The sequence below is a fragment of the Bufo gargarizans genome, chromosome 4 (genome assembly GCF_014858855.1).
Source record: "Bufo gargarizans isolate SCDJY-AF-19 chromosome 4, ASM1485885v1, whole genome shotgun sequence".
In the NCBI taxonomy this organism is placed as follows: Eukaryota; Metazoa; Chordata; class Amphibia; order Anura; family Bufonidae; genus Bufo; species Bufo gargarizans.
The window spans coordinates 486428209-486444229 of NC_058083.1; the positions used below are offsets into that span (position 1 = coordinate 486428209).

The 16021-nt window shown below is 39.8% G+C and overlaps 1 protein-coding gene across 8 annotated transcripts in view; it reads left to right on the forward strand.

The window, feature by feature from the left end:
• NRXN1 (neurexin 1) overlaps nt 1-16021 on the forward strand; it is a 1537142-nt gene that overhangs the window by 1042254 nt on the left and 478867 nt on the right. The gene's annotated exons all lie outside the window — the stretch shown is intronic.

Consider the following 16021-nt stretch of genomic DNA (forward strand, 5'->3'; position numbering starts at 1 on the left):
TCCAGAAATACCATAGGAGAAAGGTGAAGTAGAGATAGTATTGGGTAGAGATGAGTTTGGGTAAACTGTTCTTAGAAGGGTCGCTTGACAAAAATCTAATCACAAAGTTTTCCCCTATCGGCTATAATCTGTGGAGAAACATGGTGGCAAGTGTTTAGCGCCACCACAGGGGAAATTGAACATTACACGTTGCTCATTTGACTCAATAAGTTAATGGCTATGGACATCTTTGGTGTCATTTTTTTATTATTGCTTTGCGCTCATTTTTAGCTAAAAATAATTTTTCAGTTGGTCTTTATTAAAAATGTTGAACCCTTGTCTCTCTGCAGCCTCGAGTTTCTCTAATAGCAGGATCTGAATTTTCACTGTGTTTCATCAAGCATCTCAGCTGACGGCTCATTATCTCTGATCTCTGATCTCTGACCTCCTAAACTCTCATCACAGCTTAATCCTTATCTTACTGATAAGAATGTGGCTTAAATAATTGTTTTAGGTCTTTTAGTAATTTAGAGATAAGGGTTATTAGATGACCGGAACAAAGTGAAAGTGCTATTCACACAGCCAGAAAAACAACCCTTAACCCTTTGTGACAGAATGGATCAATATTTTTAATAAAGACAGATTGAACTGATGTAAAGGAAAATTGGCGTAGTTGCCCATTGCAGCCAATCAGATTTTCACTTTTAATTTTACCAAGGAGCTCATAAAAATGAAAGATGGAATCTAATTAGTTGCTATGGGCAATGAAGCAAGTTTTACTTCATACCAGTTTTGATAAATCCCCCCCCCCAAAGGTAGTTATCTTGTCTGCCAAGTACCCACTCGTGGTTCTCTTCTGGGCATATTTGTGGGCATTTCAGGAGAGTCGCCCACTGCAGTGATTAGTATACACATACAATGATTGAGATGATCAGGAATGGGACGGTTGGATGACAGGGAAGGTCTTCTTGGGTTGGAGAGTAAATTCTGGGAACCATTTGGCTGCAGAGCTCTCTAAGCCTGGAGATAATTTATGGGAGCTAACAAGGATTGGATCTTACCGTTTTCTTATAATGCAGACAGTGGAACTTAGACACAATCTGCAGACAGGATCATAAATATCAGCCTTAATGCAAAGCTTTCTTCCTGGAAGATTAAGAAAGTATTTAGAAACTTCTCATTAAAATGTTCTCGGAGACAAACGGCAAGAGATGGTACAGTGAGATCTGCATCATAACTCCTCACCGGTGACAACTGTAGATAGACCGGTAGATGGACACAGATGGATAAAGTGATTTTAATGATTGCATCAAAAAAATTGAAAGTGGAATTGGTCAATACTAAGGAAGTGTGAGGATGAAATGATTGGATAGACAGACAAATAGATAGATGCACATTTAATAAGACTGGCGTTTTAGACGCTGGTCTTAATAAAGGCCCTGCAATAGCGGTGGATCCGCCGAGGTTATGAAGAGGCACCGGCCTCTACATAACTTCGGCGCATCTAGTGCCACTTCTAAATGTAAGACTGTTTCCTTGCTGTCTTACATTTAGACCATTTTCTACTCCTAAGCCAGGTGTAGAAAATTATGAATGAGATGTGTCTGCCGACCCATCCCCTTCCCCGCCCACGCCCACCATTTTATACCTGGTGCGAGCGCAGCGAAGTCGCAGACAGGTGTTAATTTAGGCGTATTTCAGTATAGCAGATTACCCCGATAGATAAATAGATAGATAGATAGGTAGATAGATATATAGATAGATGATTCCATAGATAGATAGAGATATGAGAGATATATATAGATCGAACCTACTTCAGGCCACCAGAAATTACAGCCTCCATTGTGCTGACTGTTTTCCCATTCTCCCAGGGAGTTGATTTGATTGCTCCGAGCTGCTTCCACTTACCAAGCAGTAAAAATATCTAGGAGTTTTTCTGTATGTGCATTGCCAATATTTAACCATTGGGTCATAACAGGTTCTTGGAGAACATCTTTCACATGACCATAGCTGGCACCTATCTGGCCGGGCGGGTGATATTGTAGCTCTTGTGACCTCTGTACCGACATTACGTACAAGACATGCGGTATATTCAATGATGTAGCACCCCCATCATTCACAGGAGCTCTTTATGGGATAAGGTCTGCAGCACCATGTGTTCCGTGTGCCTCCTTCTAAAGCCCACTGTATTTTTCTCTTCACTTTTTGCCATGTGTAAAATGTTATTTCAACTCATGCTGTTTTTTTTACCCCTCATATATATTTTTTTATCTGTGTGAAATGCATGGCGGGTCGATGATAAAATGCTCCTATATGTATTGATTCAATCAGGCGGAGGGTTGTTTAGGGACTTTAAAGCTTCTCATTGCTGTGGAGGGAACATCGAGGAGATAGAAGAGATTCTATTTCACTGTGTGTCTTTTATTGCAGAGCTCAGTGGTCTGTACTGCAATGATGATGCTTTGCCCAGCAGTCAATACTTAATCTACAGGCTAGACTAATTTCCATTCAGGCACAAAGGCTTTTTATAATATGCCAGACTGTCTGCCGGTGCGCTGCTGTTTTTCTTAACCATGTCCAGAAGAGGTATTTAGTGCTTAAGGTGCTCGCCTCTGGCAATGAAAGAGATGCCTCCAGTTTAAGATCACATTATATTTTTATGGGAAGCGATTCAGAAAACATTTCATTCGTCCAGTTGTCATCTGCGTTAATTGATATGCAATAAAACGTTACATTCATTTATTTTTATGGTTTAAAGGGACACAATTGTGAAAAATTATTTCAAAATGCTTTATGCTGTGCACTGGCTGAGGAACAAGTCACTGAGATGGCAGATAGATGTCCTCTGGGATTGTTTTCGTGCTTGCACCTGAAGTAATTTCCCAAAACTATCAGATTGGTGGGTGGGTCCTACCACTGGGACCTCCACTGATCATGAGAACATGAACTTTATACCTCTCAGAGCCCCCCAAAATGAACAGAGTGGCAGATCGAGCATTTGCACTGCTGCTCCATCCATCTCTACAGGAGTACAGCACTCTACTCATTTTGGACATCCCATGGATATTAACAGAGTGGCAGTTTGAATGCCCAACTTTGCAGCTCTGAATGGTACGCAGTTATGGTTCTCATGATTAGTGAGGGTTCTAGAAGTAGGACCCCCACCGATCTAATAGTTACCCCATATCCTGTGGATGGGAATAACTTGTAACAACTGGAATATCCCTTTAAAGAGGTTTAATGAGATTACCATGATTTTCTACAGATACTCATGTTGTAGCTTTCCTCCCGCATGTCTTCCCCTATGTTTTTTTATTTTATTTAACTCTCTTGACCCATAAGAAATTACTCTGCATTGTTTCCATCCTGCATGTAGCACTTCCTGTTCCTGTATGCACTTCTCCTTTTTCTGCCACAGTTCCAGCATCTCCCCTGACAATGCTCAGCTAGTTTGTAGCTCCTCTCACTCAGCTAGTTACATAGACACTCCTCTATCACTGACACACCCATCAACATGACATCACAGGAAATAAGGTCGAGCTGACACACCCATCAACATGACATCACAGGAAATAAGAACGAACTGACACACCCATCAACATGAAATCACAGGAAATAAGAATGAGCTGACACACCCATCAACATGACATCACAGGAAATAAGGAAGAGCAGCATGTAACCTACTGTATAGGCTAAACCACCTGTAAAGTTCATGACTTGTATGAGGCAGAATTCGAAGTCCATGGCCCTAGCCAGGAGCATTACTACTGTCAATGGTTTCTTTAGAGATAAGATTAATAATAATTTTGTACATCTTAATAAGTTTTTGCATAGTTAAAAATAGATTTTTATAAACCTACAATGCGGTGTTTATGGTAAATTGTTGGAAAACTTACCTTAGTTGTAATATTTCTCTGTTTTTTCACTACATTACTGGCACAATTTTTACTTTTCCATTGCGTTTGTTGTCTGTACTTGACATGGCGAGATGAGTTTTCTGACTGATACAATTCCTTTTATATATTTAGCACAATTATGTAGTGTTCTAAGACTCAATAAAGTCTGGGTTATTTAAACCTCACTATGAGCAACCTAGTAGCCGTGTGCCCTCTACACTCATAAATGATTCATGTTGAGGAAAGGGTCAGCTGTGACCTGAAATAGTTATACGCATTAGATTTATGTAGCCAAGTCTTTGGGCATGATCCCATAGGAGGTGATTAGAGAACATGGCATTATTAGGAGTGGTGCTCTGTTTGTGGTGCCTTTGATGGTACTGTAAGTTGGTCTTCCTTTCTAAAACTGCAGTCAAAATAAACTGATCTTAGTGACAAATCCTGTACTTATACCTGTTTAGTTTCCACAAGGACATTATCTTGTATCTTTCTGATGATGATATTTTATGCATGATAACCTGCTTGTCTCTCCATTGGTTAGTGACATACAGTATAATGAGGCATTTATGGGTTAATGGTCAGCTGCCAGAGGACATAAAATGCTATAGAGCTAAGCTTCTCAGGAGACAATGTCAAGAAGTAATGTGACTGCTACAATGTGCACAGATTATTATTTTAGTGCAGTGACAGTGTTTAGTGTTTTTTACTAGGATGCGCGTAAGCAAGAATATAGTGATCTTCATTCCTAGTCCATCAGGCTTATACCTTTGGAAGTAAAACCTGCTAGGATGAATTTCTTCCTAATGATACAGTGAGACGTATTATGAACTGACATGTTATTTCCTCCATCCATTTTGTTGCCGGATCAATATAATAAAGAAGGAAACCATCCCTTGTAGCTTCAAATGTACTATTGATTACGTCTAAACATTTGGAGAACATGAAGAATCCACTTCCTTGCAATTTAAAAAAGATATAGAGTAGTGATGAGGACATTTATAAAAATTTTTGAAGATCTTGAAAATTTCTCAAGATTAGTTTATCTCGAAAATGAAGTAGAACACTATCGCAATGTAACTACATACACACATGATACTACAGCAGACAGTATTTGTAACGCCCAATCTTTGTTAGGTGGGTCAGATAGAACATGGATCACAAATGGAACTTGGTATTATTGTTTGTGGTATCTGGTTGGCCAATTCACAGTGAAATGATCTCAAATGCTAACTTTTATTACTATTTGAAAAATAAAAAATAAATATTTATACATAGCTAGAACTAGAGTCCTTTAAATAATAAGGATATAGGTGCACTTTATGGATTTACAGGAAGACCTATAGAGTTAAAGTCCCTCTTCTCATCTGCAGCCCATAAGTGCTCATACAATATTAGGGGTGAGAATATGTCTCATCCATAACGGTGGCTAAAAACTTTGGGTAGCAGTCTGAGATCAAATATCTAAGATGTCCCCATCAATTTATCAGTGAGCATAGTGGAAATCACTGATATAAGAAGGCACAATGACTACACAGTGTCTTGTAATCCCCGTCTGTGTTCCAGTGCGGCCAACAATATAAGTTCTTAAAAATGGCCGCATTGTGCATTAAAATGGGTGCTAAATACGCTTGAATGACCATTAGAGTTTGAGATAATTTCACTGTGATCAGACAGAACATGGACTAGTTAAAGAGTCTATTGAGAGCAGAAACAGCACCACTCTTGTCCATGGGTTTCATTAAGTATTTCAGCTCTGAAGTGAATAGAGATATGCCTGTGGTGGAGGGGAGTTGTGCTGTTTCTAATTTTCAACAACCCTTTTAATCAAACTGCAATGAGTGAGAAAAACAGGGTCTGGTAGTTGGTGATATCACATAATGTGAAGTTGTCATCAATAAAGACTCAAGTCAAAGGCTGGTTAAGCTTAAAGGCATAAAGTTCATTGGATTAAAGCCGTTTTGAACTGTACATTGGTGGCACTAATTCAGATGTACTCTGTAATTAAAGATACTAGAGCGGTACAGATCCATTCTACTTAAATTATTTAGAACAAGGCAAGATAAGGAGGTTAAATAATGATACTAAGTATGTCACCGGAGCACGGTCAGCTGTCTTCGAAGACAAATTTTATCATGTCAAAATTAGGGCTTACCCTGTGGTTTGGTCTGTGTTCTACAGTACTGTACCAGGGCAGATGTGCCCCTCCTTAACTAGTCTCCACACCCCACATATCTTGAGGTGTGAGATGCTAAACAAACATGAAAAGTTATGTATACGTCTGATGGATGCTTTCACAGATGGCATCCATCAGCCATAGGATTCCTTTAAAAAAATGTATATGCTTACCATATGTTTTTTTTATTTTATTTTATTTTATTTGCTTTGTATTTATTTGGTGCCCCGATAATACTGTACACTGTAACTTAAAGGGGTTATCTTTTCACGGTACGGGTGGATTCATCTTTAATTTATACTACACAAACCACCTAGAACATAGACAAGCCAATTTACAGATGTGTCCATCCTTACTGTTTCTCTTGGCTCAATATATTCCGAGATGTCTGGCATAATATGACCAGCTTTAGTTCTGATGCACACGGACGTTGTTTTGGTCCGCATCCGAGCAGCATTTTTTGCTGGTTGAAAGTGGACCTATTCACTTCCATTGCTCCGTTCCGTGGCCCCACAAAAAAAATAGAACATGCCCTATTCTTGTCTGTTTTGTGGACAAGAATAGACATTTCTAATATGGGGGGCCCGTTCCTTTCCGCGTGTTTTGTCGAGCCGCAAGAACGATCTGTAAAAGCACATATTGCAGTGATAATGTGTCACAAGTTGTCTATCCTATATAAGTCTATGTGGGTCCACCCAATGGATGTAATGTGAATTGCAAAATGTCAAAGGTTATGAATTTGTTTGGTGACAAACTGGAGTCCTTAACCAAATGAAAGAAAAGATAAGGGTGGACACATTTGTAGGCATACTTATCATGTAATATCTGTTATTTGAAAATAAACCTATAATGGGAAAAAAAAGCCCATTGACTAAACTATAGTCCACGAACCAAACCTCCTTACTCATAACAATTTAATGACACCATCATTTTTTCAAGAAAGATGGTACTAACACTGTTCCTTTTATTAAACTCGTTTTCCCTTGACAATCTCAGAAAGAAACTACAGAAAATACAGAAGCAATAAAAATATATTAACCCCCGTGTTACTAAAGATATCGTCTACGAACATTCATAAAATAGCGGCGTGTATAAAGGCAGAGCTGTTATTGTGAAATGACTGGACCTGTCTACCACCTGCAGTTGCTTCTTGTGTTGTCTTGCCTTTTTTATTTTCAATTTGCAAAGTACAGACAAAAGAATTGTTGACTGAGCCGCAATTTTCTTGATCTTGTTTCATGTATAACAATTTCCTTTATGCACTTGTGTTGCTATGTAAAAAGTGCAAGGAACATGTAAAGGAATAATGGCTTGGGGTGAAGCTCCATTAAATGTATATCAGGTACACATTCGGCTTTTCTTCTACATGGTGGTTGGGTTTCATTTTGCTTCTTGGATTGCACCGTGAAGGAATATATGTACTGGAGGTGGATCCAAAAAACCTTTCCAGATCTTCTGCTTTATTTTTCATACAGTATCAGTAGTCAGCGCTGTATAACATCAATCCTGTTCTGCTTATTCAATGCAAATCGGCTGGCAGGGTCCATTTTATTGCATGAAGGAAAAGAACAAAAAAAACTATATATATATATATATATATATATATATATATATAAATATATATAAAGTAACAGCAGCACAGTGAAAAATAGGTTTGCCAAAGGCCCCATTGTGTGGGCCGAAACGTTGCCAGGGAATAAACAGGTCATCATCACCTTTCACCACAGTTGGAGTGCTGCATTTTCTTTGGATATATATATATATATATATATATAAAGAAAAAAGGCGGCACTGGCTTAACAAGGAAAAAAAGGGAAAAAAAAAAAAAGCGGGTGCACGTCTCAGAGGGAATGGAATGATTTCCCTATTGAAAATAACAAGAAAAAATGAGCGGCACTCCAAGTAGTGAAGTGATGAATCCTTTATTCACACCAGTGGTGCAACGTTTCGGCTCTGATCGCGAGCCTTCCTCAAGGGGAAGGCTCGCGATCAGAGCCGAAACGTTGCACCACTGGTGTGAATAAAGGATTCATCACTTCACTACTTGGAGTGCCGCTCATTTTTTCTTGTTATATATATATATATATTATAGTATAAATCTCCATAAATTCAGGATTGCAGCACCCAGTGGCTACCATGTATACTATTGGCAATTCTTCATATCACAGTTGTAGCACCAACCTATTCTACATCACTATACAGAGGTTCTAATCACATTGGGCTTTTAATTTAATTTCCCTATCACTAAAACTCATACAATAAGGGTATTTCATAGGACACTAATGAGCCTATCTATATGCATTTGGATTATTTAGGAAAAATAACAAGTGAACATTGGAAGGACATGCAAACTCCATGTAGATGTTAGTCTTGGACGGATTTGAACTCAGAGCTGCAGGATAACGGCATTAAAGGGGTTGTGTCATCTCCTATGTCTGATAGGTATAGGCTATCTCTAAAGTGAAGGAGGGTGGACCTCGCAGGTGTGGATGCCCTCCATTCAATTATATGGGACTGTCAAAAATAGCCAAAGTCTGACAGAGCTATATCCATCAGCCCCATAGAATTGAATTGAGCAGTCCACTTCCATTATTTTCTATGAAACTTCTGAAAATATGTTTTTCTGCACTCCCATATCAATAAATGGAGAATGGCCGTGCATTCTTGAGATGACACGGCCCCTTTAATGACTGAATCACCATGTTGCCCTTGAGCTTCCACCAGACATTTCTGGCACTGGCTTATCTCCCTTGGCACAGAAATTTAATATGTCTAATGCCCTATTTTCCTCAGCACCTGTCATTGGGCAAAGTCAGGACCTTACCATACACGTTAGATGTTAAACCGATCTCGCTAAAATCAACGGGTTCAGGCAAATGTGTATTTCCATCCTTAAGTCCATTGAACAGAATGTGGTTGGAACACAATACCACATACAGCCTAGAGGCACTAGTGGCACTGTGTTTTAAAAACAAAACACTGAGTTATTCAAAAAATGTATCTGTATAGCGCCACCTGCTGTTTGTTCTTTCTCTTTATTTCTTTGTCCTCAGTAAAATTCCTGAGATCAGCTGCACATGCTCAGTTCCATCCTTCAACTGCCACCAGCTGTGTCTACTGTTAGACATCTCATAGTAGTTTGGCCAAAATTTCAATCCCTCTCGGACCTTGATCATGGCTTTATAGATTGGAGAGCTGTGTACATGGCCTCTGGAGGATATGTTGCATAGATGCCAGCAATATACACTGTATTTTCCAGTGGCACTTGTGCCATGCCATGCACACAGTTTTCCAATCTTTAAAGGAGAACTGTCACACTTAGACCCTAATTTCAATTTTCATATATGTAGTTACTAATAACATGATATTCCAGAATCAGTTACTATTAGACTGACTTACCCCATATTTAATAAGATTTATCCCTTAGCAACCAGTCTGCATAAAACTGCAAACTCACTATTCAGTTAAGATGGCCGCCACTGCGCTCACCCTGAGGCTAATCCCGCCTGCCCTCACTAGCCAGTAACAATAGCCCCCCAAAAGTGTCAGTAACCAGAGCCCTCCCCCTAAAGGGTTAATCTCCTGCAGCACAAAGGGGTCCTCTTACCACATGTTGCTTTCATTTATACACTTAGCAGATGGCAGATCTCTCTTCCCTGGTCTGCGCGGCTCCAACTCTGCATTCTCTAGCTCTGCTGAGTGAGGGAGCGTCTGCCAAGCGCAGGGACAGGGAGAAGTGAACACAGCCCAGGCACTATTATCAGCTGCTGGGGAGGACCTGGCTCTAATCATTTACTTACAGTCCCTGGCTGTCAGTAATCTGACCCTGCATGCAGCCTGCTCCTGCGTCCTCCGTCCTTCAACAGATAGGCGGACCATGCCCAGCAACTCTATTTTAAGCACAGGTAAAAGTAGGCAGTAGAGGGAACAAAAATGTGGAATTAAGGGGTAATTGAATACACAGTGAAAAGTTGAAATAGGGCCACCAAGTAGATATTAATCACCACAATCCAATACTCCAAAAAAATATATATATACGACAGTTATACTTTAAGGCTGTGAATAAAGGTTAGAAGGGGATCGAAACATTGGCCAAATTACTGTGCGATGCTTGATGGTTCAATGAAAGGAGTATATACACACTGCATATATCAGTACCATAGTTATTCTCACTAGCAGGGCTTTTTTTCCTCAGAGAAAAGGTGGTTGAACTCACCCCCTCCTCCCCTGGCCACCCCCCTACCCACCCCTAGGACCGCCCCCTAATACCGCCCCTTTAGAGAACAGGGATGCAAGTAAAATTTGGGGGGCCATAAAAGTCCAGCCCAGCAAAGAAACCCCCCAGATGGGGATGGCACTGTTAATGGGGGATCTGGGGATGGCACTGTTAATTGGGGATCTGGGGATGGCACTGCTATGGGGTGGAGGATCTGTGGATGGCACTGTTATGGGGGATCTGTGGGTAGCATCCACAGATCCCCCATCCTATAACAGTGCCATCCACAGACCCCCCCACCCTATAACAGTTTCATCCACAGACTCCCCATCCTATAACAGTGTCATCCACAGACCCCCCCACCCCATAAATGTGCCATCCACAGACCCCCTCCCTTAACAGTGCCATCCACAGACTCCCCCACCCCATAACAGTGCCATCCACAGACTCCCCCACCCCATAACAGTGCCATCCACAGACCCCCCCACCCCTTAACAGTGTCATCCACAGACCCCCCATTGCTGCTCCAGTGCAGTTATAAAATGTGTAATTCAATTAATAATGATTCATGCTTCCCCCTCTGTAGTATAACATTCAATATATCCTACTCACAGGGCTACTGTTATATCGTAATGCAGGCCGGCCGGGCAGACAACCAGCAGCGTGACTGACTGACTTCACGTGCCTGCCCGGCCTACTTTATGAATGAAGTAGGAGGCGCAGGCACGTGACGTCAGTCAGTCACGCTGCCGGTTGTCTGCCCGGCCGGCCTGCATTACGATATAACAGTAGCCCTGTGAGTAGGATATATTGAATGTTATACTACAGAGGGGGCAGCATGAATCATTATTAATTGAATTACACATTTTATAACTGTACTGGAGCATGGCAGGCTGCGATGTCAAAAGGTGGCAGAACGCCGTTCCGGTGCGTTCCACCAGAAAAAAAGCCCTGCTCATTAGTACTGTTAGAAGCTATGACAGTTAGGGCTCATGTCAACAAAGAGCAGGTCCGCAATACACGGCACCGTGTCATGGATGCGGAGCCATTCACTTGAATGGGTCCGCAATCTGGAACAGAGGCCAGAGGCACGGAGCCCCAGGAAAGCACTACCGAGTGCTTCCGTGGGGTTTCTGTCCGTGCCTCCGCAACGCAAAAAAGTAGTGCATTCACTACTTTTTTGCAGGGCGGACGGACCATGGACCCATTCAAGTTGAATAGGTCTGGATCTGACTATGGATTCTGCACGGATGTTGTCAGTGAATTGGGGACCATACATTTCGGTCCCCAATGCACGGAACGGCCGATCAACAGCCACGTGCATGAGCCCTTACAAGGAGACAGCTGCAGGAGAAAGGACACGCTCCCTGACAGATGACACGAGACAGAACTCATTCAGGAAATTTGTAGAGCTAGAGCACCAAGTCACCGATCTCTGCCATTTTCTAGCATACAGTACCATAGCACAATCTCAAAAAGTGTTAAAACAAATTTAATAAAAAATGTCTGAAGACAACTGTTAACCTCTTACATCTCTCAGGATGAGTTGATATCAGTGGTTCCAGTGGCTGTTATCACTCGGAAAGCTGCTGGCAAATCCCTTGCAATCAGTAGGCTTTGTATAGATGAGCCATGGCTAATAGAGTGGGTTGAGAGTAGGATACTTCCCTCTGCTACATTCCTTTCCTGTAGTATAATAATCTAAGGCAGGCAAGCCCTTATAATTTTATAGCCCTTACAACCATAAAAAAGCTTAAACCTAGTCAAGTAAAAAGAAAAAGAAAAAAAACCCTGCAATAATAGAAAAAAAGAGGTTAAGTCAGCCGTTGTTATTGGAAATAATTGCAGATGCAGATGCAGAACCTGAAGCAAAAATTGATTCTTATTATATACGTAATGACTTACCATTTTATTGTTGACATCCATTGAACAACATAAACGGCCTCCATGCTGCTTTAGTATAGCACATATAGGAAATAGAGCTGCTTACAAAATATCCTGCAGGGAAAAGCCAGGAGCGTTAGGAAATGGGAAGAATACTGCTTGCTACACGTCTACACCAAATTTTGTCATGACTTCTTTGAGTAGCTAAGAACTGCAGAAAAATAATACATAGTACGGATTTTGGAAAAAACAGCATCAATATTTAATTGCTTCTTTATGAGACAAGCGAGGAGTGATAGGAGAAGACTGTATCCACAATGTGGCAGGCGTTAGAAATATACTGGTTCCCATCTACAGAATATATACATTACAGGTGTGTCATTTCATGCCTATCCCATACCATGTCCCTCTTTTTGTCACAAGTCCCTCTGTCCATCTTTGATCCTTAATTGTCCCGCCTTTTCATCTGAGGTATACAGTAGATTTGCATTATTACATTTACAATATTGATCCAGAATGTGTTTCCCTGGTTACTATCTATATATTAAAACCTATGTTACATATTATTTTTCATTATTTGATGTAATTTGGATTTTTTTAAATATTTATATTCAGAACATTTTTGCACTATTGTGTAAAAAAATATATTGAAGTATATAAATATGCAGGAAAAGTGGTTCTTTCAGACAATAAACCATAAATGTCCCTCTTTAACCATCCGAAAAGTTGGGAGGTATGCCATCCTGTTGGCTTGCGCTATCCCAAGATGATTGGCACAAGAGGGCCAGCTATGGAAGAAAACAATTGATTCCAAGACACTATTGGGAAATGTTTGTGCTATATGTGTCTATATGTGGCCACCTAATAACATCCAAGTAACACAAAAGTTTTGCAAAGCTGGTCAATCTCACCTACTCATCTCGGAATATCCCAAGAGGATATGGTATCTCAGGGCATACTGTAGTTCCCTTCATACTGGTACTCTTTGGGAATGATATACAAAAAAAATAATAATAATAATTGGAGCATAAAAAGATTTGTACAGATTTAGAAAATCAAAAAATCATGGGTACTTTTTACTAAAAAAAAATAAAAAATAAAAAGCATAACTCCTGTCCATGGGTTTTGCGTGGTATTGTAGCACAAACTCATTCACTTCACTGGAGCTAAGCTGCAATACAAAAAACAACCAAATGGACGGGTGCGGTGCTCTTTCTGCATGAAAACAAACATGTATTTGTTTATTTATTTGTTTATTTTAATTAGTACATTGTCTATCTTGAGTTCCAGTCTGTATTTTATACTCCAGAAATGCACTGACATTTCTGCAGGCTCCAGGGTTCTTTGCTGGCTATGCAGAACTTCATTTCTTTCTTGTGAATTTCTGCAAATGTAGTCAACCATATTCAGCAATACATTCAGGGGGATAACTGTGTTATGGTATCACTGTTTCACTTCATTGAGAGAGCTCGGTGAAGTTGTCTATTTACAGTGACCACCATCAATTCTCTGACAATGACACTAATATAGGCTATAACTCAAATCAGGTGTGTAAGGCACGTCAGCCATTGCGAAAAGTGAGGACATGTATTATGTTCCATAAATAAGTGGATCCCGTGTGACGGGTTTACTAGACCCTTGATTGCTTTCCAGTATGAAAAAAAAATGAACATCAAAGTGAAAAAAAAAAATGGAACAGGAACAATCATAAATTGGGCATCAGTCATCATATCAACAGCCAAACCCTCACCTAACAAAATTAGAATCCTGTTTTTAATAAATGTTTCAGCCAATATTTCTATCTCTCTATCTACAGTGCTGCCCAAAATTATTTATACCCCTGTCAAATTTTAACTTAAAGTTACTTTTATTCAACCAGCAAGTAATTTTTGGACGGGAAATGACATGTGTCTCCCAAAATATAACAAGACGATGTACAAGAGGCATTATGGTGGAAAAAAAAAAAAACATTTCTCAGCTTTTATTTACATTTGAGCAAAGCCAAGTTTCTCTGGAGACTGCCTGATGTTGTCGTTGAGAATCCTCATGTATTGCTCTTTTTTCATGGGGCCGTTTACTGTGATTAGGTTCCCTGGTCCATTGGCTGAAAAACACCCCCAAAGCATTAGGTTACCACCATCATGTTTGACAGTGGGGATGGTGTTCTTTGGGTTGAAGGCTTCTCCTTTTTTACGCCAAATGAAGGAAACATCATTGTGACCAAACAATTAAAAAAAAATTTTCATCTGACCATAACACAGAAGACCAGAAATCTTCTTCTTTATCCAGATGAGATTTTGCAAAGGCCAAGTATCTGGAGAGGTGGCGTCCTCCTTGGTCTGCATCCGTGGAAGCCAGCAGTGTGCAGTGTCCGTTGGATTGTCTGCCTTGAGACATTGCCATCAGCAGAGCCCAGATTCAGCAGGACGGCCTTGGCGGTGATCCTTGGATTCTTTTTCACCTCTCTAACTATCCTCCTGGCCAGCACAGGTGTCACTTTTAGCTTCCGACCACGTCCTTGTAGCCCTTTCCTAACTTGTGAGCAGCCACAATGCGCAGCCGCAGGTCCTCACTGAGCTCCTTTGTCTTAGCCATGACTGTCCACAAACCAACTGCAGAGAGCTGCTGTTCTCCACCTGTTGAGTTGATTAAAACAGCTGTTCACAATTAGTCAGGGTAATTAGGGTGCTTTAGAACAGCTTGGACTATTCGGAATGGTATAGAACTTTTTATTTTCCCACAGACTGTGACAGTTTGCGAAGGGTATGAATAATTTTGGACTGGACACTTTTTGCTCAAATGTAAATAAAAGCTGAGAAATGTTTTTTTTGTTTTTTTTTTCACAATAATGCCTCTTGTACATTGTCTTATTATCTTTTGGGATACACCTATGTCATTTCCAGTCAAAAATTACTTGCTGGTTGAATAAAAGTAACTTTAAGTCAAAATTTGCCAGGGGTATGAATAATTATAGGCAGCACTGTATATATCTTCTATCTATCTATCTATCTATCTATTTTCTATCTATCTATCTATCTATCTATCTATCTATCTTTCCATCTGTATATGATCAATCTATCATGCTAAATTCATTGTGTCATTTATTTACACTACTGAAAATAGAGAAAAAATGAAGATATCTTAAATTTTCCATATGTTAAAAAACAAAGGTCTATTCTTGGCTGCATAGCCATAACGTGATTGAAGTGTGCTTCATTTTCCGCTCAGCTCATTGTAGAATTCCCTTTTAGTGTATAATCCTATACATTTCTGATCCAAAAGCTTTTACAAGATCATCTGATGCTGTCAACAACTGACAAGTATATAGCAATTTAGCAATAAGCAGATGTCTATCATCTATAGATCTATTATTTTCTCTTGAAACCTTCCCACACTCGCATGTCAGACATCCTAAAAGAAAAAAGACCAAGCAGACATAATTTAACACAAGATGACAAAAAATAAAAAAAAAAAAAAAATACTAAGATATTGAAATGGGATAACATTATGTCTTGTTAAATATTAATTATGTAGAATTGTCATGGGTGCAATTCCTACAATAATTTTTAAAGAAAAGGATATGGAGTAATATAAACTGTGCAAGAATACATTCTCTCTGACAGTCTCCTCAACATATAAATGTCAGAGAAAATGATAAAGATGTGCTTTGCAGTAGTGGAAGAAGTACAGTAAATAGCACAATAAAGACAACCCAAATGGCTTAAAAGAATACAGTAGTTACATTTTCTAAAAAGCAGTTGAAGAAAAAGGAGAAAAAAAGTTATAATATTCTACTTGCCATCTTCTCTGAAGTGAAATTGTATCCTGATGATATACAGTAAGTTCTAAATAAAGAAGAACTGAGCCTGTAAA